At 43.3% G+C, this 22,500-nt stretch overlaps 1 protein-coding gene and 1 long non-coding RNA gene across 58 annotated transcripts in view; one reads left to right on the top strand and one right to left on the bottom strand.

Annotated features, from left to right (window-relative positions):
• The first annotated feature begins 4,249 nt into the window (after nt 1-4,249).
• LOC309849226 (uncharacterized protein) overlaps nt 4,250-22,500 on the top strand; it is a 125,332-nt gene continuing 107,081 nt past the window's right edge. For all 50 annotated transcript variants that reach the window (XR_014303550.1, XR_014303551.1, XR_014303574.1 and 47 more), the window contains exon 1: nt 4,250-5,932. The gene's annotated coding sequence lies outside the window, so the exon portion shown is untranslated. The remainder of the gene's footprint in view (nt 5,933-22,500) is intronic.
• The window catches only part of LOC309849235, a 39,721-nt gene continuing 28,006 nt past the window's right edge, over nt 10,786-22,500 (bottom strand). For 5 of the 8 annotated variants that reach the window (XR_014303601.1, XR_014303603.1, XR_014303605.1 and 2 more), the window contains one exon: nt 10,786-12,861. This is a non-coding gene — a long non-coding RNA (uncharacterized lncRNA). The remainder of the gene's footprint in view (nt 12,862-22,500) is intronic. The other 3 variants (XR_014303602.1, XR_014303604.1, XR_014303606.1) reach the window with 1 other exon arrangement.

Genomic DNA, 22,500 nt, shown 5'->3' on the forward strand with positions numbered 1-22,500 from the left:
ATAGACCTAGGAGCTCCAGCAGGCAGGTAAATCATCAAAAATTCAGTTCCTGCAACTAATGAAAAAAACCAATCTCACTGTAGTCCAGGGAAAACGATTCTCTGACGCAAGCCTGATGGTGAGTCTATCTGTCGTGTTTCTTTTCCGGACTATCAAAAAAGTTATTTCGAAAATCAGCCAAATGTTTTGACTGGGAGACAGAAAACGGGACGAAGCGTTTCCTGCTGTAACGCCCGGGCCGCAAAGCGGCCCAGCGCAGAGCGCGCCGGGAGTCGCGCGCTTCCCGCCCGGGGCTGCTCGCTACGGACGCTCCCCCGCGCGCGGGGAGAACCGAGCCCTAGGTCAGCTGGCGGAGCTGTTCGGGTCCCACGTGGGACCTGCACTTCAGCTTTGGACTGAAGTGAACTGAAGTTTGCACTTCAGTTTTGGAGGAAAACTCCTTTAGTTTTCTTCTGGAAGGGGAAATGGGCGCAGCTCTTCAAGAGCTATCAAGATTCCCAGTCGCCTGACAAACTTGGAAACTGTGGGAAGTTCTAAACTGAACTTCCCCCATTCCCTGAGTCCCTTTCTGTCTACTTTACCGGGACTAAACGGCTGCTTGCCGAGGGGTTGCTCTTTCAGATGAGTTTTTCCACGTAGACTGGAGAAGGGCCGCCGCCCGCTCCGAAGGCTACTGGTCGACCTCGGCGCCCCGGGCTCGGCGCGGCGCACTGCCAGCCTCCCTGAGCCAGCCCAGCCCCGCTCGCGGAGAGAGGCCGAGGGGGGAGTCTCTTCTCCGCGGGTCAGAGCTCCATGCCAGAGAGGTCTCCTGACATAATGCTGTCCAGAGGGGCCAAGACGTGCACTAACCAGTGTTTGGCTCTTCGGCTACCGGGCCCATGCCCATTGCCGCCCGCATCTTCCCTGAAACCAGCTCCCAATTGCAGAAACCCTCCCCACACAGCTCCCTCCTCGGTCCCCGCTTTCCCGGTCCTTTCCGGGATCCCACACCCCCACCCCGCTTCTCCCGCCCGTCGGGGCCCGAACGCAGGCACCACTCCCCACGCCCACCCCGCCGCGCCATTTAACCCCTTACAGGTTTCCGCAGTCGAGGGAGCGCTAAAAAGAGAATGCTCAACCTCCACACCTCACCCCAACCCCACCTCCTACCCTACCCCCACTTCGCCTGGATCCCCGCCTAACGCAACCTGAAGGGAGGAGATTATGAAATGAACCAGTGGGGGGCGGAGGTGGGGGATATGCCACTTCTGGATTCTCGAAACTTTGGCAAAGTCCGGGAAACACTTGTTCTCCCCCAGGACGGTCTTCTTCGCTTCGCATGCAGCGCGGGGTGTCCGAGTTCTTTGGCACTAGCTGCGAAGAGCCTCTTCCTTTTCCCAGCCCCTTTAAGGACATCTGATCTCACCCTCAAGCTTTCTCCTGTAGTCTAAAAGCTTCGTCAGCCGCCGAGAGCGACCCCAGGCGAAGCCGGGAAGGGAGAGCCCTAGTGTGGGGTTAACCCAAAGCAGGGCGCCCAGAGGTTGGCTGAGGCTCTGCGGGTCGAGGCCCCGCGCACTGTTTGCTGGAGGGAGCCCCCAGGGATCCGCACGGGGCATGTTGCCACGCCTGAAGCAGGCGTTCCCTTTTCCAGATCATATTCCCCATAAAATCTAAAGCCAGATGCATCGCTTGGGCAAGTTCCCATTTCACCGCGAAAAGCACAGATTTGTTTCCAAACTGGACTCCAAATCGAGGTTTCTGGTGCGGGTTCCAGTGGAGTAGGCAAGGTTGGGCTTTCGATGGCTCAGGGGACTGCCCGGGCTGATAACGTTTTAAGTGCTGCAGTTTCAACCTAGAGGAGGAAATGTATTATTTGGGTGTGAGGAGATTTAAAAAAAAAAAAAAAAAAAAAAAAGGAGGGTGGCGGAATAAAGGTAACTAGAGCTTTCAAAGCTGTGCATGTACTTTTTATTTAAGTAGAGGTGTAGAATAGACCAACTTCATAATTACAGATGCCCAGGTAAGCAAGATAACTTGATGGAACCTCTGTTTCACAACAATAAGTTACAAGAGGAAAAAACTTGCAAGAAAGTGAGAACAGTGGCCAGGTATGAAGCCAAAGGGCGAACATGGTGAAAGACATTTTTATCAGTCTGCTGAGTCAAAAACAGCTTCTGATGAATATTTTTTTAAAGAAATAGATGGCTCTTTACAAAAGGGTAACCTAAGGGCCGATAAACCTAAGGGTCTATTTCACCTGTAGCTCGCTTCTCAACATTGTATAAAGAAATTTGGGTGGAGTAGGCCGTCTCTTTTTTTTTTTAACAGTTAGAACTTTCTGGTATTTGCACTTGTGGTGAGAAATGAAGGAACAAAAAAACGAACTGCTGCTCTGGGATTGAGTACTGCCTGTTACCAGCAAAACACTAGCAGGAAACCAAAACTGCCTTCCCGAGGCTCGCCCAAGCGAACTCAGTTTTGCATCTTTAAAAATTACAGCTGTTTTAAAGTCACTTTGGTGAAATGAATAACCAGCAATGCGGGATCTAAAAGACGCAAACAAATACACAATTCCAAGTCTCTATTTAAAGAGCGAAAAAGCGCGATGCCAAAGCGCCTCTGAACAACTAGAGATATAACAGTGGTGGGCTGTACCGTGCACTAGGTGCCCGGTGAGAGAAAGCACAGACCCAAATCCTCACACAGAAAACTGTGTTTCCACATTCGACTCATTTAGGATCAAATGATTTTTTAACACTTGCCAGAACTCACAGATATTGCTACAACAAATGCACCATTAAATAGAATAAAGTTAGTGGTTTATTAGGGTAAGGTGGTGCTTTTCTGCCGTTTGGCATTACACGTATGTACCGGAGTGACAGAGCAAGTCTCTAGCAGGCCAGTCTTCCAGTGTTGGTTCACTGCGGGGATGGATGTAGAAGTGAGGACTTAATTTGGGACCGGCTGCCAACCCTGAGAGGGTTGTGGGGGAGTACCTTCACCTTGTGAAGATATTCTCAAGCCTCCTCTTAACTGAAAAAATCTGCGGCGGGTAAGGCCGCCCAAACGGGCCGCGCTTCATCCAAATCTGCGCAGGCCGCCTTTGTCCCCGCAGTGACTACCGCCAGGGAGGAGGGCGGGAGCAGAGAATGTCACCAAAGTTTCCTGAAATCTTTTCACCACGCAGACTCTGGTATTTGCGGGGAGTCTGGGTGTTTATCCAACGTCAGTGGATCAACAATTCTGTGGGCCTCTGCGGCCTCTGTGCGCACTGGCTCGCCCAGGCCTCTCCCCGGGATCCGCCTCCAGGGGCCAACGCTCGCCTCCGCGCCACACTCCTTGGCCTTCGCGTCCCCTCCGCACAGCCCTAATCAGTCTCGAATTTCAACTCCAGACTCAGGCCAAACTTTCCCTTCTGGACTGGCATGCGCTTCTCCCAGGGGAAGAAAGAGCCCTAGGGCTCGTGGCAGCCCCCGGACGCCCTCCGGAGACCAACCCCGACCGAGTTTCCGCACAACTCTGGCGCCCACCCTCGCTTTCCCCACCCCAGAACTTGGCCTCCCGCGGCCGCTCTCAGGGAAACCCAGGGAAGCCGCTGCGACTGATGCGCCCGGGTGCTTTCGTTTTACTTTCGCTCCCTCCTCTCCGCAGCTGAAAAGACTGCGGAAGAACAAAGTGGGGGTGAAAGGCACGTGTCCTGACAAAGTGGCGGGGACACCGCGGTTTGGCCTGAAACGCGAAGGGGGAAGGAAGGCTAAGGCTCCGGCCTGGACACCCCTGTCATTTACAGGGGCGGGAAGGACCAGGAGGCCCTGGCTTATTTTCTTCCTGCAAAGAAACGTGGTTTGTAGGTATGGATGCAACAAAATTGGCGCGGAAACGAATTCGCCTTCATAGGCAAGCTGTCTTTTTCAAATACAGAAGACAAGGCAGAGTAGAAAGGCAGGAAGAGTGGTGGTCTGGACCTTTCACGAACTCGGAAGAGAGAGGAGGCACGAAAGCCATAACATTAAGAGTGAGTTCCCCCACCAGACTCGAAGACCCGTCAGGTGTCAAGGGGCCTACACGTCGTCCAATTTGAGCACTGCGCTTTGCAAATCCAGCAGCTACTGTACAGGTTTGCTTTATTTCTTCTCACCTCTTTTTATGGCGAGCCAAGCGCACGTTGCTAAATTGATGAACCCATATCAAGTTCTCCCCCTTAAAACAAACAAACAAGGCCCAAACCAGGAACGGTTAGTCAAATAGACACATATTTATTGTTGTCCCGTGTGGCCCGCGCGAAAGCACTCCTAGGTTTGGACAAGCAATAGTGCACCGCCAGCAAACGTAGGGCGCGGGCGCGGGCCGGTACAGAGGTCTCGCCCCTACTCCCCTGGTCCGCACTTGAGCCAGAACGAGGCTGAACGCACGTGTACAGTCTCTCCAAACTCCTCAGAAAATAATGTAACTCTTCCAGACTGTTTACCACACTGTCCAGCTGCCCGGAAAGGTCCAACGCATTTCCTGCACTCGTCCCAGCTCAGCCTGGGCTTTCCTCCATCCGTGATCTGATGGGCTAAAATATTTTACTCCGACTCGGGAAAGTTAAATAGCGATCTAAATAAATAAGTTAGGGAAAAGGCCATAATGTGAGAAGGTAAATTACACTCAAACTAGCTACTTGCACTTGGTATTATTCTAAGGCCTTCTTCTCGTATTTACTGCCCTCCTTGTTTACATCGAGCTCAGAAACAGAGGCTTTAGGCCGGCAGGGAGTTCAGTTTCATTTCGGGGATATGGCGGGGCCTATCATTTCATCAGGTTTTGAAGGAAAGTTCCAATGTTTGTGTCACATATCTAACTTCCAGTACCTACTTTAAAACCATATTCCCCCACCGACTGCAACTTAGGTCTGCAAACTGGTCGGTCCCTAGTTGTCCGGGAAGCGGTAACTGAACTCGCTCAATGCCTCGCTGCACCTGCGGAGTAGAGAGTGCGTCTCCGCGCGTCCTGAAACGGCCGCCCCGCGCTTCCCGCGCTCTGCGGACCAGCTTGAGAGCCGCCGCGAGCCAGCTCCGCAAGTCTCAATCCCCCGCCCTCAACCTATCGTGCGGGGGAAGGTGGGGGCGGGCATCCCAACGCCTGGGGACGCGGCTGGGCGAGGGACAAGTCAGGCCCCTGACTCCGAGGCGAGGCCCGAACGCGCGTACACTTCGCGACCAGGGCGGTGGCGCTCCCAAAGCGGGGGGGGGGGGGGGGGGGCGGGGGGGAGGGAAGGGCGCTTATGAAGGGCGGAAACGCCGGACGTTTGTGAGCACACCCTGGAGCCGCGGACCAGGGGTCCCCGCTGGGTGGCTAAGACACGGGTGCCCACGCTGCGCGCGACGCTCGGGCTTCAGCCGGACCCCACGAGCTGGGCGCACAGCTGAGCGGAGCAGCCGCGGCCGCCACAGAGCCTGGCGGGCGGCGCGGAGCCCCGGGGAGCTGGTTTTCCCGGGCGGGCACGTGACGGGGTTGGCAGCGCTCTGGCCCGGGCTAAGAGGAGGGGGAAGAGGCGAGCAGGAGGCCGGGGGCGGGCGGGCGGCTGGCTCGCTGTGTACTTAGGTCGTGTGCTGGGGCTTTTCTCTCCCAGGAGCCGGCGGAGGGAGGGGGAGGGGCCACCGCTCCGCCTTCTCCTTTTCGCAATGTTGACGCAATCTATAAATAGTGGAACAAAAGGACCAACTTCCTCGGAGCTTTGCTGAAACTGCACAAAAAATCGAGCTGGGGGGTTCCCTGGTCCCTGGCGACGGGGCGGGGAGCGCGGCGCCAGGGGAGGGGGCGGGCGCGGTAGCGCGGGCCCCGCCGAGGGGGGACACCTGGCTGAGGCACAGCTGCCGCCGCACCGCTCAGCGCGAACCCAGGGCTCCGGTCCCTGCGCGGGCTCGAGAGTTCGCCCCGAACCGGGGTCTTCCTTCTCCGCCGTTGACAGGTCAGTTCGTACCGCCCCTTTCTACACTGGGTTTTCTTTTCCCTCCCCCAAGCCTCTACTTTTAGAAGGGAATTGAGGGGAAAAAATAGAACAAGGCGAAGCAGTGACAGCCACCAAATCTGCAAACCCAGCAGTCCACGGCGGGGTGGCCGAGGGGGCTCAAGAAGGCGGTCAGCGCCTGGCCCCTCGTTTTACGGACGGTACCCGTGTCGCGGCGGGAGACGAAGACAGGCAGGACTATCGTGAACCGCCCAGGCAGCAAGGAGAGCGGAGGCGGGAGCGCTGCGGAGGCGCGGGTCGAAGGCTGGCTCCCGGTTGCCGCTCCCGCCCGGGGGCCGACCCCCCGGCGGAGATATGCCAGGTCCAGGAGGCCGCCGAGCGCGCCTCGCCCCCTCCGAGCTCGGACCTGGCGTCTCCGCCTCGTCCTGCGGCTGCTGTGGGAGGGTTGAGCAAAGGAGCTGTCGCCACACGCCGCTGCGCACCCTGGCTCCGGTGCCCACGCACCCAGAGTGCCAGGAACTGGGGGGGCAAGGTGGGGTCAGGGAGCAAGCTCTCACTCGGGAGCCCAGGACCTGTGCGCTAGCGCCCGCCGCGCCGCCGTGGCGGTTACTCAGGGCGCGGGGGAGGGGGCGGAGCTGGCGCTGTTGACAGCAGTGCTGGAGCTGGGAGGGCGAAAGTTGGGGAGAAGGGGCGGGGGAGAGGTGGGAGTCGGAGCTGGGGGAGGGAGGTGCGCGCGGGATTTGGCGCGGGGGGGGGCTGGGTCACGTGATGGACAGACGCCCCCACTACAGGTTAACTGTAGGGGGTGACGTCACCATCCCCTGACTGCAGGGGGTGGCACTTCCGCTCCCTCCCCCATCTCTTCTCCAGCCTCCAGTTAACTGCGGCTGCAGCCATTTCGAAGCGTGGGAGTGGGCGGAGGGTGGACAGGGGTTTTCCTCGTGCTCTAGCCCCTGGCTGCTTCCCCCGCAATCCAGAGTCCCGGGCCTGGACCGGAGTAGGAGCCGTGGCCACCCCCTCCCTACGCGTCCCATTGTGTGAGCCGCCGGCGCTGGGCGGAGGCTGGTGCCGGCCCCCCGCGGCTCCCAGCTCCGGAGGGGGCGGGGCGGCCCCGGAGCAGTCAAGGCCAAGTCCCGCTGCGTCCCGAGAGCGCCTTCCGAGCGTCCGAGGTCCCACACTTTCGACTCCGGGTTGGGAATTTGGCAGCCTTGCCCGCGTTCACGGGGCGCCCAGTGGTTGGGGACCCAATCAGTGGCGCGGGCCTACAGTCCTGCGGGTGTGTGGTAGGAGTCGGTCACGGTTCCAGGGGACGCGATTCCAGCAGTCGTTACAAGCTATTTGGGGGAAGCTGGGGTTTTGGTGACTCAGCGCGGTAAGCGCTATTTATAAGTTGATGCATTACTAGCAGGGCAATACACTTCACTCAGATCCGTCCGCCGGAGGAGGGCACAGAGCTCTGTTAGAAACAATTTTTAAAAACAACTTTTTTTTTTTTTTTTTTTTAAGAAAAAAAGGTTTGACTGTTAGAGCCTATGCTGTAAGGTCTCACAAGTATACTAGTCAGAACACGTTTTCTCTCAAAAAGTTGGAACATCTTCCAGGGTAGATGGACAAGTTTAGGAACACGTCGTGATGGTAGGCTCTTTTGGTGCTGCGTGAACCAGGAGCCCTCGTAGCAGGTTACAAAATATCAGAACTGCGTTTTTACAGGATTTCTTAAATAATACCTAACACTGCAGTGGCTAGGCATAAAGTAAAGGAAAATTGGATGATGCTGAAAATTCTATACAATATTCTGTAACAGGAAGTTGTGTGTGGTATTTATCATCAAAACTGCTAACAGAGGGTATGTGCTACGGTGAGTGCTGTGAAGTGTGTAAACCTGGCGATTCACAGACCTGTACCCCTGGGGATAAAAATATATGTTTATAAAAAATTAAAAATAAAAAAACAAAACAACAAAAAACTGCTAACAAATATAAATTACACATTTACCATCCAATTTCTTCCTAGAGAGTACTGTAAAAATGTATATTGCAGCCTAGAGTTTTACAGTGTACAAGTGCTGCAGAAACGATTATCAGTCCTTGCTTGTTTTACAGGCTTTATGTTTCCCCCGCCACACACACAACTGCCTCACCCAAGTTCTGAAATCCAGAGGGTAAATGCTAAAAAAGAGCAATTGCTAGGCTACACAGTTTTCTCTAGGTAGCGTGATCTGAGGTGTTTCTTGAAAGAAAGAATGTGGTCTTCTGGATGGTCAGTTAGGCTAGCTAGGAAATGAAGGGGATTCCTAAGCTGAGAAGGCAAAACAGAATGTATAAAGGCCTGGAACCACAGAGAGAGAAGTACAGCACAAGAAGGGAGTAAAGACCTGTGAGAAAGGAACCGGACAAAAGGGTGGAGGAGTCTGAACTTTATCCTGAGAGGTACACGTTTTTAACCTTTTTGTAGACAGGTACCCTTTTGAGAGCCTATAGGAAGCAATGTGGCCTCTCTCCAGAAAAATGTGCCTACAGATCTATATTACAGTTTTACATATATTTTCAGGGGGGTTGTGAGTAAAGGACTAATGGGCTTCAGGATTAAACCTAAAGGAAAGGGAAAACCAAGAAAGGTTTTTTTTTTTTAAGATTTTATTTATTTATTTGACAGAGAGAGATCACAAGTAGGCAGAGAGGCAGGCAGAGTGAGAGAGAGCAGAGAGCCCGATGCGGGACTTGATCCCGGGACCCTGAGATCATGACCTGAGCTGAAGGCAGCGGCTTAACCCACTGAGCCACCCAGGCGCCCCAAGAAAGGGTTTTTTAATAAAAATGCATGGTCAGGTGTGAAAAGATTACAGGTCTTTAAAAAGATGACATTGCCTGGGGTCCTGGACACTCCCAAGATGGAATGTAAAACAACCTGAATTCCAAGTAAGAATGGATTGGGACCACTGCTGTGTACCTAATGACAGTGGGGATAGAGAGAAGAGGGAATCAAGAAAAGTAATTAAAATGAATTGGTGGAATGGTTTTATGAGCAAGGGCAGGAGATCCCCAGGTTTCTGGTCCAGTGCATGGATTGGAATGAGTGGGCCTTAGATCCAGGAGGAAGAACCAACTCTCTTCTGTTCTGTGGGATTTGAGCTATCAGAGAACTGGCCCAGGAGCATTGGAAGTAAAGTCTGGCTCTCTAGGGTCAATAAAATGTAGATGGTAACTGAAGTCATGGGAATGTATAAGATGAACCACAAAGTACAAAAAGTGAGGTCTGAGAAGAGAACCTTGGGGAGTGCCCACATTTAGGGGAAGGGGAGCCATAGGAACCTTTCAAGGACACTGATGAGTAACTAAAGCCAGAATGGTGTCCTTATTGTGTAACTTTGGTCAGTAAATCCTGCTTCCTTGATCAGGAATGAAAATATGTTGCAGGTTTGGTCCCTTCATGAAATTGAAAAGTCTGTATTCTTTTAGGGGAGTAGGGGAAGCACCTTTCCAAAGATTTGAATTCAGAAGAGATGAGGGCAGGAGATGATTAAATCTTGCTTTCCCCTCATTTTTGAAACTAGGGATACCTAGGGGAGAAGAGAAGGGGAAATATACTCAAGCTTTCTCTTTTCCCTGCTCAGAGGCGAAGCCTCCGAGGAAAAGAAGTTTAGATAGGTCCCCATTATGGTATTTTTTTGGCTCCTGATGGCACTTCAAAACCATACTTAATCACCAATAGTTAATATTAGTAGGTGCTAAGGTGCCAGTATGGCTAAGAAAAAGAGGAAAAGTGGAGGGAATGCATTTTCTTTTGCCTCCTCCATCTCCTTCCTACTTGTTACACCTAACCTGAGCTAGAGCTAGTCCCTGCAAACAGGCACTCAAGTACATAACCAACCACCCCAGAACCTATTCATTACTTTACTTGAATATGCAGTCTGGGTGGGGCTCTGCAGGGATAGCTTGTTTCTAATCCACTTGGCCTCCTCTGGAGCAGCCCATAGGCTGGAAGCTGGTATCATCCAAAGGCTTGTTCACTTAACATATCTAGTGATCAGTACTTACTGATGACTGGGACCTTAGCTGGGACTCTCAGGTCAGAACACCTTCACAAAAACCTCTTCTTAAGGTTTGGGCTTTCTTATAACAGGCTTGCTGGGTTCCAAGTGTCCAGAGACTCAGAGCCAGGTAAAGCTGTATCACCTTCTATGACATAATCCTCCTTCTTAGAAATCATGCAGCATCATATCCATCACATTCTGTTTGTTACAGAGAAAAATTACTAATGCCATACATATTCTAGAGAGGGGAATTACACTCCTCTTTTAATGGAAGGAGTGCCAAAGAATTTGCAATGTGTTTAAAATCACCATACCTATTAACTTCAGATAAATAGATTTATAAACAAAATACTGTATATTAAAAATGTTTAAACATAAGAAACCAAACATCCTCTTTTGATAGCAGAATGAGATACAAAAACCCAAACATTCCATTGTTACAGCAAGGCTAATTCTAAACCAATCCAAGTAGGCAGTTTGTCTCATCTTTCCTCCTCCTCTCTCCTGACCATTCTCCCCACTGCAGGTCAGGTGTCCTATATACAGATACCCCCTCTCTCCCAAACCAAGTAGGATCCCCACAGTGGCTATACCTTAAAGATAATCAGGTCCTAAAAGTTTTTTCTGTTCCTTCCCTGAATAATCCCTGACTTTATACCTCACCAGATCATTGGGAAGGCCATCAATGACATGTCTTTACTTCTCAGAGTTAAAAAGCAAAATGCTATAAGGGGACTATTCCAGTAAACAATTTTATAACAAATTTCATGTTACATAATTAAAATGACACTTCTTTAAAAGAGCTGTATAAGTCAGGATCTTGACTTAGGCTTGTTTATTCATAAAACTCAATGATTCTAAAAGGAATGGTTGAAATTTTTGGTATTTTATAAGAATTTGTGTGTTGCCTTTTAGATGATATACCACTTGATTATTAAAATACAAAATTTAAAATGACTCTTCTTCCATGTTTACAATGCACATTGCATTATTTTTCTTTAAAACCAGTACACAGGGGTGCCTGGGTGGCTCAGTGGGTTAAACCCTCTGCCTTCAGCTCAGGTCATGATCCCAGGGTCCTGGAATCGAGCCCCGCATCGGGATCTCTGCTCCACGGGGATCCTGCTTCTTCCTCTCTCTGTGTCGGCCTCTCTGCCTACTACTTGTGATCTCTGTCTGTCAAACAAGTAAATAAATAAATAATCTTAAAAATAAATAATAAAACCAGTACACATAATTATTTGGTTGGTAAAAAGGCTCAAGAGTTCTCTTAGGAACTGAAAATACTACCCTTCTTTGAGTAATCACAATAAAACAATCTTTTCTTATAATCTAATATCTTTTTAAATTCTCCTAAAACTGGTATTATTATAATTTACACATCTTCGATGTTCTCTTAGAAAAATTTCATTTATGACTTAGAAATGGTGCTTTCTTGGCTTAGAAATAGAATTTTAATAATTTGTACTTTCCTAAAGGCTAATACCTCTACACATTTTGGTCATTTTGCATAACCATTTATAATTATATTGAGTCAAAATCATACTGTGAATCCATAGTATGGAATACAAGTTTAAAAAATAAGCACATCTAAAAGATGAGCAAACACACATTTATGAATCCTTTGAGTATTTCTTAATGATTTCTGAAGAAGCATATGTGTTTTTAAAAAAATGAATTACGTATATTTTTGTTTTTAAAGGTTCTTATACAGCAATGATAAAAAAAAAAAAAAAAACTTGACAGAGCATTCACATTAAACTAATAGACTTTGTTATCAGGCCCTAAACTGTTCCTAATTCTGTGACTTCATAGCTACCATGGAGGCAGCCCAAAGGAGCTTAAGTAAACACTTTTAAATTATATAATGAAGTTCTGAGGGAGGAACAGCCCCAACCAAACTGTGCCATATAGTTTCACAGATGCTATTTTTCTGCATGCCAGAATGCTTATTACCCTATCTATAGAATGACTTCATAGTAATGATAACATGAAAGAAAATTAAAGTAGGCAAGTCTGTTTCTAGGCACTAGGAATGAAAGCAGAGTTGAGGCAATTATTTCAAAGTAGTTACCTAGTGAATGTTTTTCTTAACCTTATAAAAACTAATAAGCATTTAGGAAACATTTTGGATAGTGCTATAATGAAAATGGCACATTAAGCAATAAATTCAATATGATTTCAGAAAAGAAATTCAATAAATAAAATATAATATTACTAGCTTATTGTAATAATGCTCTATTTACCACAACATTACGAATGATACACAGTCTTGGGGCATCTGGGTCGCTCAGTGGGTTAAGCCTCTGCCTTAGGCTCAGGTCATGATCTCAGGGTCCTGGGATCAAGCCCCTCATCGGGCTCTCTGCTCAGTGGGGAGCCTGCTTCCCCCTCTCTCTGCCTGCCTCTCTGCCTACTTGTGATCTCTCTCTCTCTGTCAAATAAATAAATAAAAGAAATCTTAAAAAAAAAAGAATGATACACAATCTTACCTTTTTTTTACTAAGTAAAATAATTTGGATCCTTCCTTATGCTATTTTTCTTCACCTTTGTATGTGTTCAAAATATAATTTATTTTAAAAGAAAGACTGCCAAAGTCAATAAAAAATACATTTCTTAACCAGCTGAGTAAGCATCATAGAGAAGACAAAGAATATTAAGTCCTTGAGGTAGTAAAGTTATTAATATGAGTATATGTACAAAAATGCAATTTTATCAAATTAAATTACACAGGAGTCTCCCCATCAGATTGACAAAGATTGAAAATAAGTGTTAATAGCTAGTGTTGCTAAGAATGTGTTCACATTTATAATCACATTTAATACTGTATTACCTTTCTGGGGTCTTAAAAATGTCCAAATCTTTGATACAGTAGTTCCACTTCCAGGAGCCAATCCTAAAGAAATAAATACGAAATCAAGATTTTTTTTTAAATTTAAAGATTTCATGTATTTATCTGACAGACAGAGATCACAAACAGGCAGAGAGGCAGGCAGAGATGAGAGGGGGAAGCAGGCTCCCAGCTGAGCAGAGAGCCCCATATGGGGCTTGATCCCAGGATCCTGAGACCATGACCTGAGTGGAAGGCAGAGGCTTTAACCCACTGAGCCACCCAGGCGCCCAAAGGCAAGATTTATATATATACTCACTACAGTATCTATACAGAGGAAACAACCTGAATATTCAACAGTAGCGCAGTGGTTAAATGGTACATCAATCAAATGGAATATTATGTGATATCTAAAAGTACTTAATGCCACAGAAAAATATTAATAGTAATTTAATGCACAGTTAAATTTTTTAGGTTATAAAACTATTTCTCATTTATTTGAAAATGCAGCTATTTATATGCATAGACAAAGGATGGGGAAAAACATATCAAAGTGTGTTACGTGTGGTTATGATAATTTTTGCTTTTTCTTTTTTAAAATGAGCCAAATTGGGTGTTTGGGTGACTCAGTCATGGAATCATGCCCCACACTGTACCCTGCATCAGGCTCCCTGCTCTGCTCCCTGTTTCTCTCTCTCCCTCTGCCTTGCTGCTCCCCCTGCTTGTGCTAGCTATCTAAATAAATAAAACCTTTTTAAAAAATGAGCAAAAATTATCTTAACAATCACAAAAAAATACCACTAAAACTCAAAGATCTCCTTCTAAATATGTAAGTCAAATGACATATATTTACATTTTTACACTAGGATATTTTATAAAGTAACACATCATTTAAGTTATTCTTCGTAAGTACTTTTTTCATTTTGTATACTTGTAATAATGCCTACCAGTGAATAATCTCTGCTCTCTAAAATTAAATTAGATAAAGTATAGGCAAGTGGAGAATATTCTGTGAATGGCATAACCTGAGAGGTAACCTTTGGTGGTAAAATTGATTTAAGAAAAATTTAGCATAGTCAAAATCTATCTGTAAAGCTAAAATGGCTGGATCTATTTTATAACAGTATGTTTAAAATTTTTTATTTTAAATTGTAGTAAAAAACACATAGCGCAAAATTTACCATCTTAGCCATTTTTTTAAAAGTACAGTTCAGTAGTACTAAGTATATTTACATTGTTGTGTATAATAGTGTTTTTATAAAAATAACAAATGTTCATAATACATGTTCACTTACAAATATCTTAAACAATATAGAAAGTTATAGGAATGTTTTAAAATATCAGATCCTAGATCTTAACGTCAGTTTTAAGTGAACGTCATGGTAGGCATTTCTATGCATTTATACAAATAAGATAATCTTATTTAAGATCAGAATGTGTACATTACACTTAAGTTAAAAAGTATTAAATTTAAAATTATTTTAAGTTGGTAGTGGTAAGATAACTGAAGGAATTGCTGAACTTTTAGGGAAATGTTTCTTTACCACAAGAGATCTTATTTTCTAAAATACCTGAAATTTAAATAGGAGTTTGGAGACTTTGTTTTAAATCTATGTTTCAAATTTAGAAATGCTAACAGACTCTGCCGTGAAAAATGTATTTTTACATCATCATTTTTACAAAGTTAAGGTTTTAATGCTTATTTCTGATTTATAATTCTAATTTCTTTGAACACTTGGTCTTGATCTTAATGCAGTGCTCACAACATGGCTTGATTCTCAATATCCTAGTTATTAATTTTGATTGATCAGTTATCTGCTCTTCACTAGTTTTTTGTTTTTTGCTTTTTTCTACATGGATCCATGGATGCTGTGTTTGCCTTTTTCATCAGTTCTCAAATGACACTTACTTAAATGTAATAGTTTGGGGTCATGCTGGCTTTGCCTCAAAACTGTACAGACGTTTTTCCTTTGTTTTCTGGCTTTGAATATTGCTTAGAGGAAGTCTAAGGCCAGCATGATTTCCTCCCTCTTGATAAGTTATTTAGTTTTCTGCCTGGAGATCTGAGAAGTTTTTCCTTCATTCTTTATGGTTAGTAGCTTAACCAGGATATGCCTCAGTTACTGAATATTGTGTGTTCATTATTTTTCTGCAGGTTCAGTTCTTTCATTATTTTGTGGAAATTCTCTTCTGTTACATCTTTATGTGCTTTTTCTGATTCATTTGTTGTATTATGTGGTCAGGAAGATGAATCAGATTTATTGTGTTATCTTTGTCTCACTTACATGATTTTCTTTGCAGTTACTTTGGTCTACTTTTCTCCTACGTTCACTGCAATTTATTAAATTCATTTGTCACCTGGAATTTATTGAGTACTAGCACCAGTGGTTAATAAGATATTCTGCCTTGATGAAGCTTTTAGTTAAGGATAGGGGAGGGAGAAATAAACTTGTAACAATGTCAAGTAGTAATATGAAGAACCCCAAGTAAGAAAGTGGAAGGATAGGGGAAGGAATTGTGAATTTTAGATGGAACTTGAGAGCAGGCCTCTCTCTGTGTAAAATGACACCTGAGAAGAGATCTGAGCGAAGCCAGGGAAAGACCTGGGCACTCCAGACACAGAAAAGAGTAAATACAAAGGTCTTGTAGTGGAAAGTGGTGTGTTCAAGACAGAATCATTAGAGCCAAATGAGTAACCAAAAAGTGGTGAGAGACGAGACTAGAGAATGGATAGATCAGATCACAAAAAGGGTTGTGAGGCGAATGAATTTTGTTCTAAGTGTAATGAGAAGGGGGGAGATGATGTATGCTTCAGAGCAGTAATTCAGGTTGCCCCTAAGTATTTCAATAGCAATAATCAGGTATAAAGAATGGTCAGATAGGTGCTGTAGAACTGAAAATGCAAAAAGGGAGCACTGAAATAAGATTAACTTCAAGAAGCAGCCACTACACCTAAAACTCGATAAACACAAGGAAGGCCTGGAGTTTTTAGAACCCAGAAGCTAGAAGGGGAGACTCAGCAGAGCTGGAACCCTGGCCTCAGAAGACAGGTTGCTGCCCATTTGCTGCTGGTACCTCTGACAGGGTATGTTGGGTATGCTGGAACTGGTTCTAGGAGAGGGAAATATTTGAAATTTGGGGCTGACTGCCACTGTGAGGGTGAAGGTCCATAACTGGGACAACCCTGACATGTGCAGAAAGATAACAAGGAGAGAGTTCTTTTCCCCTCTCTTCTTGACTTTCAGTCTTTCTCTAATACACCTTATTAACAGAATGTGGCAAGGATTCAGCTGCCAGAATAGAAATGTAGTTTGCAGAGTCCCATCCTGTCAGGACAAAAGATTATAAGTGTGGAAGGGTTTATAATTAAGAGATAACAGCTTAGTAACCGGCACAGAAAGGAATTAAGGATGACTTCTAGATTTTTGTCTTGAGCAAAGGGATGAAAATAATGTCATTTATTGACCCAGGGGAAGACCTGGAGAGAAGTAAATTGAGGGTGAGAAGAAAATAAAGAGATTGGTTTTGAATGTGTTAACTTTGAAGTCCTTGCTGGACATCTCCTACGCTGGCAATTGGGCATAAGTTCAGAGTTCGAAAGAGATATGAAGAATAGAATACAAATTTTAGAACATCTGCAACATTAAAAAAGGAAAAAAAGAACTTGATGAGATGACCCAAGGGAAGATAAATGTTGATAGAGAAGGAAAAAAGGAGTGAGGAATATGCCTGCCATCCCAAACATTTGAGAAGAGGAAAATGATGTGGCAAGAAGTTCATTGGTGATTTCAATAAGCCTAGTTTAGATGGGACTGTAGAAACAGTAATCCTAATTGAAATGGATTGAAGGGATGATGTAAAGCGAGGAAGTGGAAACTGCAAGCACAGTCTTTAAAAAGTTTTATATAAAGGGGAGTAGAAAAATGGGCTCACTCAGTAAGTAGAGGGGGAAAGGTGGTGATAGTATATTTAGAATGGGAAACATTATAGTATGTTTACTGATTAGAATAATCCAGTAAAGAGAGAGACAATGAGGATGCAGGAAATGGAGGAAATAATCACAGGAACACAATCCTTGAGTTTACAAGATAACAGAATGGGGACACAGCTAGGGAGTATGCCTTATTTAAGAGACAAAATAGTTGATCCTTCATAAAGGAAAACAGTATTAAGTACAGAAGAGAGGTTGGTAAACAGGGTGTAAGAAAGATGAGTTTTTCTTGTGACTGCTTCTATTTTACAGTAACACAAGAGTTTGGGGGAAAGGGGGAAATATGAGAGATTTAGTAGAAGAGATGAGGTGTAATCATTTAGAATAGAAAAATGAATTGAATAGAGGAATGTGTTGGGATTGTCAGTCTTCCCTTTTGCTGAGAATTTGATTTCCAGGCATATTTCATTTCTTGGTATTCAAATGTATTGGTCTTGAAATAATAGTATTATTTTAGTCTTCACTGGCTTAGGTTACAGACATTTTTTGTCTTTAAAGGAATTTTTACTGTTGTTTGCTTTTCCTGTATTGTAAGATATTTGAAGAGGAAGACTTTGTGGTCTGCCTTTACTTCCCATCTTTATCTGGAGGTCTAGAATGTTTTTAAATAGATTGCACTTCATATTTTTTCAGCTCACTCTATATATAGGAATAGAACAATAAGATGTCACAGTAGTATACAGTATTATAAGAGCCACCATTTACCGAATGCCTGTGTGCAGTGCATGCTAGGAACTTGACATACATTACCTCTAACACTTACCACAAGCCTACAAGGTAAGTACTATTGCTAGTTATTTCCACAAGAAACCTTTTTGCTAGTGACATCAGATCACAGAATCTTACCTGAAGCTCACAGCTGACCAAAATAAACAAGGTAAGAACAAATTTTTCTCTCTTTTGTGTTTTTAATAAATTAGCACATAAGGGACCCTTCTTTTTGAAGTACAAAATAATAGTTTGCAAAAGTGCACCACACAAACTAAGAGGAATTTTAGGGACAGCTTTTTGACACTGTAATATATCATTAAACCCTTGGTGGAAGAGGTACTACCTAACAGACAGATTCAAGGAACTTGATAAATTAATTGAGGTGCCCTTACTCTAACCATCTTCATCATCCATGAACATATTGAGAAGCTACTATGTTAAAATCATTACTAAACTATATTAAACCCTTATACTTTTATAATTTATAGGAGATATATCAGTATTTGTTTTGGATACTCCATAACCAGTAGCTCTCTTATTTACAGGCAACTGACTATTGAGGTTGATATATTTCCACATAGTTTTTTAAGCTTAAGAGATTTAAACTACTTGAGTACACTGCCTTTTTTCATAACAATATACCAGAAATGTTTCCTCAAGTTATTTAAAAGTCCTCAAAAACATTTTCAATGGCTGTATAACATTATATATTTGAGTAGTATTTCTAGCTCATTTAAGCTGTTTTCCTTTGTTTCTTATAAGTAATGCTGCTATGAACTTTTATGCTTAAGTCTGTTTTAGCATTTCACGTTATTTCCTAAGTTAGGACAAATTCCTAGAAATGAGCTTAAAAGGCCAATATTTTCTAGGATTCTTCATCTGGTAAAAATTTTGCTATAAAAAAACTTTTAATTTTCTACAACTTTTATACTGAAAATAAGTCTAAAGAGAAAAATTTACCTTTTAAAACTGAGACTAATATTTAAGTTTGGGTTCAGTGTTTTGGTTTTGATTTTAGTATCTTACCTTTAAGGAAAAACCCACTCTTCAAAATATTTACTTGTTTTTGTCAGGTTCAAAACTTACACTTACTTTGAGGATATAAGTTTAAATATATACTTATTTCAGCCTAAGGTATCATTATCTCTCTTTTCCTATTTTCAGACATGCTCACCTAACAGTGTTGTCTCCCAACTCATCATCAGTTTAATCTCACATGTACACCACTAACTCATGGTACAGATGTACACATTCATCTGTGGATGGAAATCTAAATAAAATTGCAGGCCAAGGTTATTTCCAAACCGCAGATTTAGCACAAGAGTTTTAAGAATGCCTAAACTAATACTATAAAACAGTTCTGTTTTAACAGTTAACTTTAAACAGTTAACAGTTTAAACAGTTCTAGGCTGAAATACAAAGCATATGAACAAAGCAGGTTCATCTAATTCTAAAATTAACTTAGACTGGTGATGGAACTGCAAAGCTTGAGAAACTATCCAGAAGAAATCTAGTCTAAGTTAATACAGGATTACTGCTTCTTAGTAGCTATGATTCATTCACTCACCAAATACTTAGTGATTTGTGTGTCAAACACTTGCTGGGCACTGGAGTCAACAGAAAAAAGATATAGGCCTGTCCTTTTGGAAGATATATTCTAGTGGAAGAGGCAGACAAAAGCAGATGAAAAAATGAATAGTCCTAAATTGTAATCTAAGCACTTCCACTACCAGTATTACATGAGACAAAGAAATGATTTGGGTTCTACACAAGTTGTATTAAGCGTAGGCCTTCAGCTCAGGTCATGATCCCAGGGTCCTGGGATCAAGCCCTGCACCTGGCTCTCTGCTCAGCAGGAAGCCTGCTTCTCCCTCTCCCACTCCTCCTGCTTGTGTGCCCTCTCTTGCTGTGTCTCGCTCTCTGTCAAATAAATTAATAAAAATCTTAAAAAAAAAAAAGTTAAAGATTTAGAATCCTAAATTTCTAATTTCCTAATTAGAATCCTAATTTCCTATATTAGGATATACAGATATCTCTCTACATAGATACCTCTATAATTTTTTATGAATGGTCATTATCATCCCCTTCTGCTCTGTACTCCCCCTCCAAAAGAAAGGATAACCGGGCACGTGGGTGGCTCAGTGGGTAAGCTTCTACCTTCAGCTCAGGTCATGATCTCAGGGTCCTGGGATGGAGCCCCACATCGGGCTCTCTGCTCAGCAGGGAGCCTGCTTCCTCCTCTCTCTGCCTGCCTCTCTGCCTACTTCTGATCTCTGTCTGTTAACTAAATAAATAAAATCTTTAAAAAATAATAAAAAAGAAAGGATAGACTGGGATATCTAGACTTTGGCCTTCCCTTCATTACTCTTTCTACTGTGTCTGACCGATTCTCTAATGTAGCATGTAGTAGTAGAAAGTGAAACATTCCAAATATGGGGAGTTAAGAAAACCTCAGTTACAGCAACTGGCAGTGCTAAAGGGATTGAAACCTTAGGTGAGACATTTCATTCTCCAGAGTATCAGTTTCCTTTGCAAGATGATGGATTTTGTCTAAATGAACTCTAAAAATCACTTTAGGTTTTGAAATTCACTGTCTATGCATCTTTCTGTTAAACATCTCTTTCATTATGCTCCTATTTATATGGAGGATGAAAAGGAATAAGATTGAATCCTGTTTAATAGGGATAAAGGATTTATAGTTTTTAATGACCATTTTTTCATGTTATTGAATATTTTTACAAGATGCTTCTCACATCTATATATTGGAATGTATGGATATACCAAAATGTACTTATCCATGCCCTTATTCTAAAGATCTTTTTTCCCCCCCAATTTCTGCAGTGTTGTAAAGGATATCTTAGAATCCATACTTATCTACTCAAAATACTACTATAGGCTTTCTCTTTTGTTTTATTCCTTTTGTTTGGAAAAAAAAAAAAAATCACTGTGATTCCTTCTTAGCTACTCCAGCCTCTACATGCTTTTTATTAATATAAGAACTCCACTTTGGACAATGTTACAAGAGCCTGTTCTTTCTCCTTTCTAAAACAGCATCCAGAGTAAGGTCCGTATTTCCGCAGCTTCCTGCAGTAAAAGAATGTGAAGTAAAGCCAAGTCCATGCCTGCATCAAGTCTGGATAATGTATAGTTTAGCTTTAACCAAAGTTGAAATCCATGATATTAAAACCCCAACTGCAGACAAATTAATTAGCAAAGATTCACTTCTGTTAGCCATACCAAAAATGTGATTTAGTGTGTTAATTACGACAAAGGTAATTATGACTTCGATGATTTTGCCAGAATCCTGAACTTGCTATATTGGCTATTGCTACATTGAAACACTGGAGCATAAATATACGATTAGGAGAAATAAAATTTAAGGCTTTAACTACTAAATTCAGTGAATAACCATATACTCTACTATTTAATTTTTTTCCTTTTTTTCAATATGATATGATATATTATTTCAATAGATAGCACATTTTGCATTAGCATTGGTACTTTTCCACCCATGAGCACAGAAATCGGAGAGGTGTGACACCCACTTTAAAATTACCCTAAAAAATATGAGTTAGATACCTTTTCAACTTAGTAGTTTTTTTATTTAGGAAAAGAATGGAACCTCTCTGTGCCTCTTTCATTATGAATTGGTGCAAGTTAGATACCTTTTTAAAAAACTTCCAGGAGGGGCACCTGGGTGGTTCAGTGGGTTAAGCCTCTGCCTTCAGCTCAGGTCATAATCTCAGGGTACTGGGATTGAGCCCTGCATCAGGCTCTCTGCTCAGTGGGGAGCCTGCTTCCCCCCCACCCCTGCCTGCCTCTCTGCCTACTTGTGATTTCTCTGTGTCAAATAAATAAGTAAAATCTTAAAAAATTTTAAAAACTTCCAAGATACTAATAAGACCTCTATAGGATCAATTTGGAATCCAAAGGAACACTCACATTAACAATTATTTCTACCAATAGCTCCATAGCTATTGACTGTCAGTTATGTCAACTGATATTATATCAATGACATTATAGCAGAATTTTAGTGATGGGATCTTTGAGTTCATATAATCCAGCTCTCATCTTACAGATGAGGAAAGCAAAACCCAGAAAATTTTTATTACTCACAGCAGTAAGCTTGGAGTGGGTGAAGGCAGATGAGGGATCCTAACACTCTTTCAGCCTAACGCATACCAGAGGGTATTAGGTTATAAGTATAGTAGGTAGCTAACAGTTGAACAAATCTAAAAAGGAATTCTGATTTGTATCCTAAATATGCATTTTCCCCTTAAGATTTCTGTTGGATGATGCATTCCACCTCAGTTTGTTAGCATAGATACAGTATTATACAAACTGATGCTTGTGTACAATAAAAAGTAGGAAGGTAGCTGGAGTTAGTTTGGCAGAACTACATTGTTGCGTAAGTCCTGGGATAAAGATTTATGTATATCCATATGTATACATACCTGTAGCTTCTTAATCCTACTTCAGGAAATGCCATTTATATACATTACAATGTAAATAATGCCCAATGGTGTTGTGCATCATAGGGACACTGCAAATACTAGTTTTGTATATTAAATTAATTAGGGTAAGCTAATTGCCATACAGATCAATCCCAGAATGTATAATAGCTCAAATTATATTTGCTATAATCAAGTTTCTTGCTAAAATAAACAAGAAGTTCAGTACTTAGTTTCCAAGGTATTCTATTACCTAGGCTTTCAGTACCAGACTTCTAAGGTCTCCTGTGGGGTCTTGTCTATTCCAGTCCATTAGAAGAGGAGTTTTTTAGGAGACTCAAAAGCAGTGCATATAACTGCCATTCTTATTCCACTGGCTCTAACTTGGTCACATGCTCACAACTGTCTGCAAAGGAGGTTGGGAATAAGTTTATCTATGTGGCCAAAAAGAAAGGAGAACATGGATTTGGATGTCTGACTAGGAGTTATTGCTCACTTTCTCTCTACACACACACACCCCCACACAAAATCTGAAGTGGACACCAAAAAATA

Source organism: Mustela nivalis (assembly GCF_964662115.1).
Source record: "Mustela nivalis genome assembly, chromosome: 15".
Lineage (NCBI taxonomy): Eukaryota > Metazoa > Chordata > Mammalia > Carnivora > Mustelidae > Mustela > Mustela nivalis.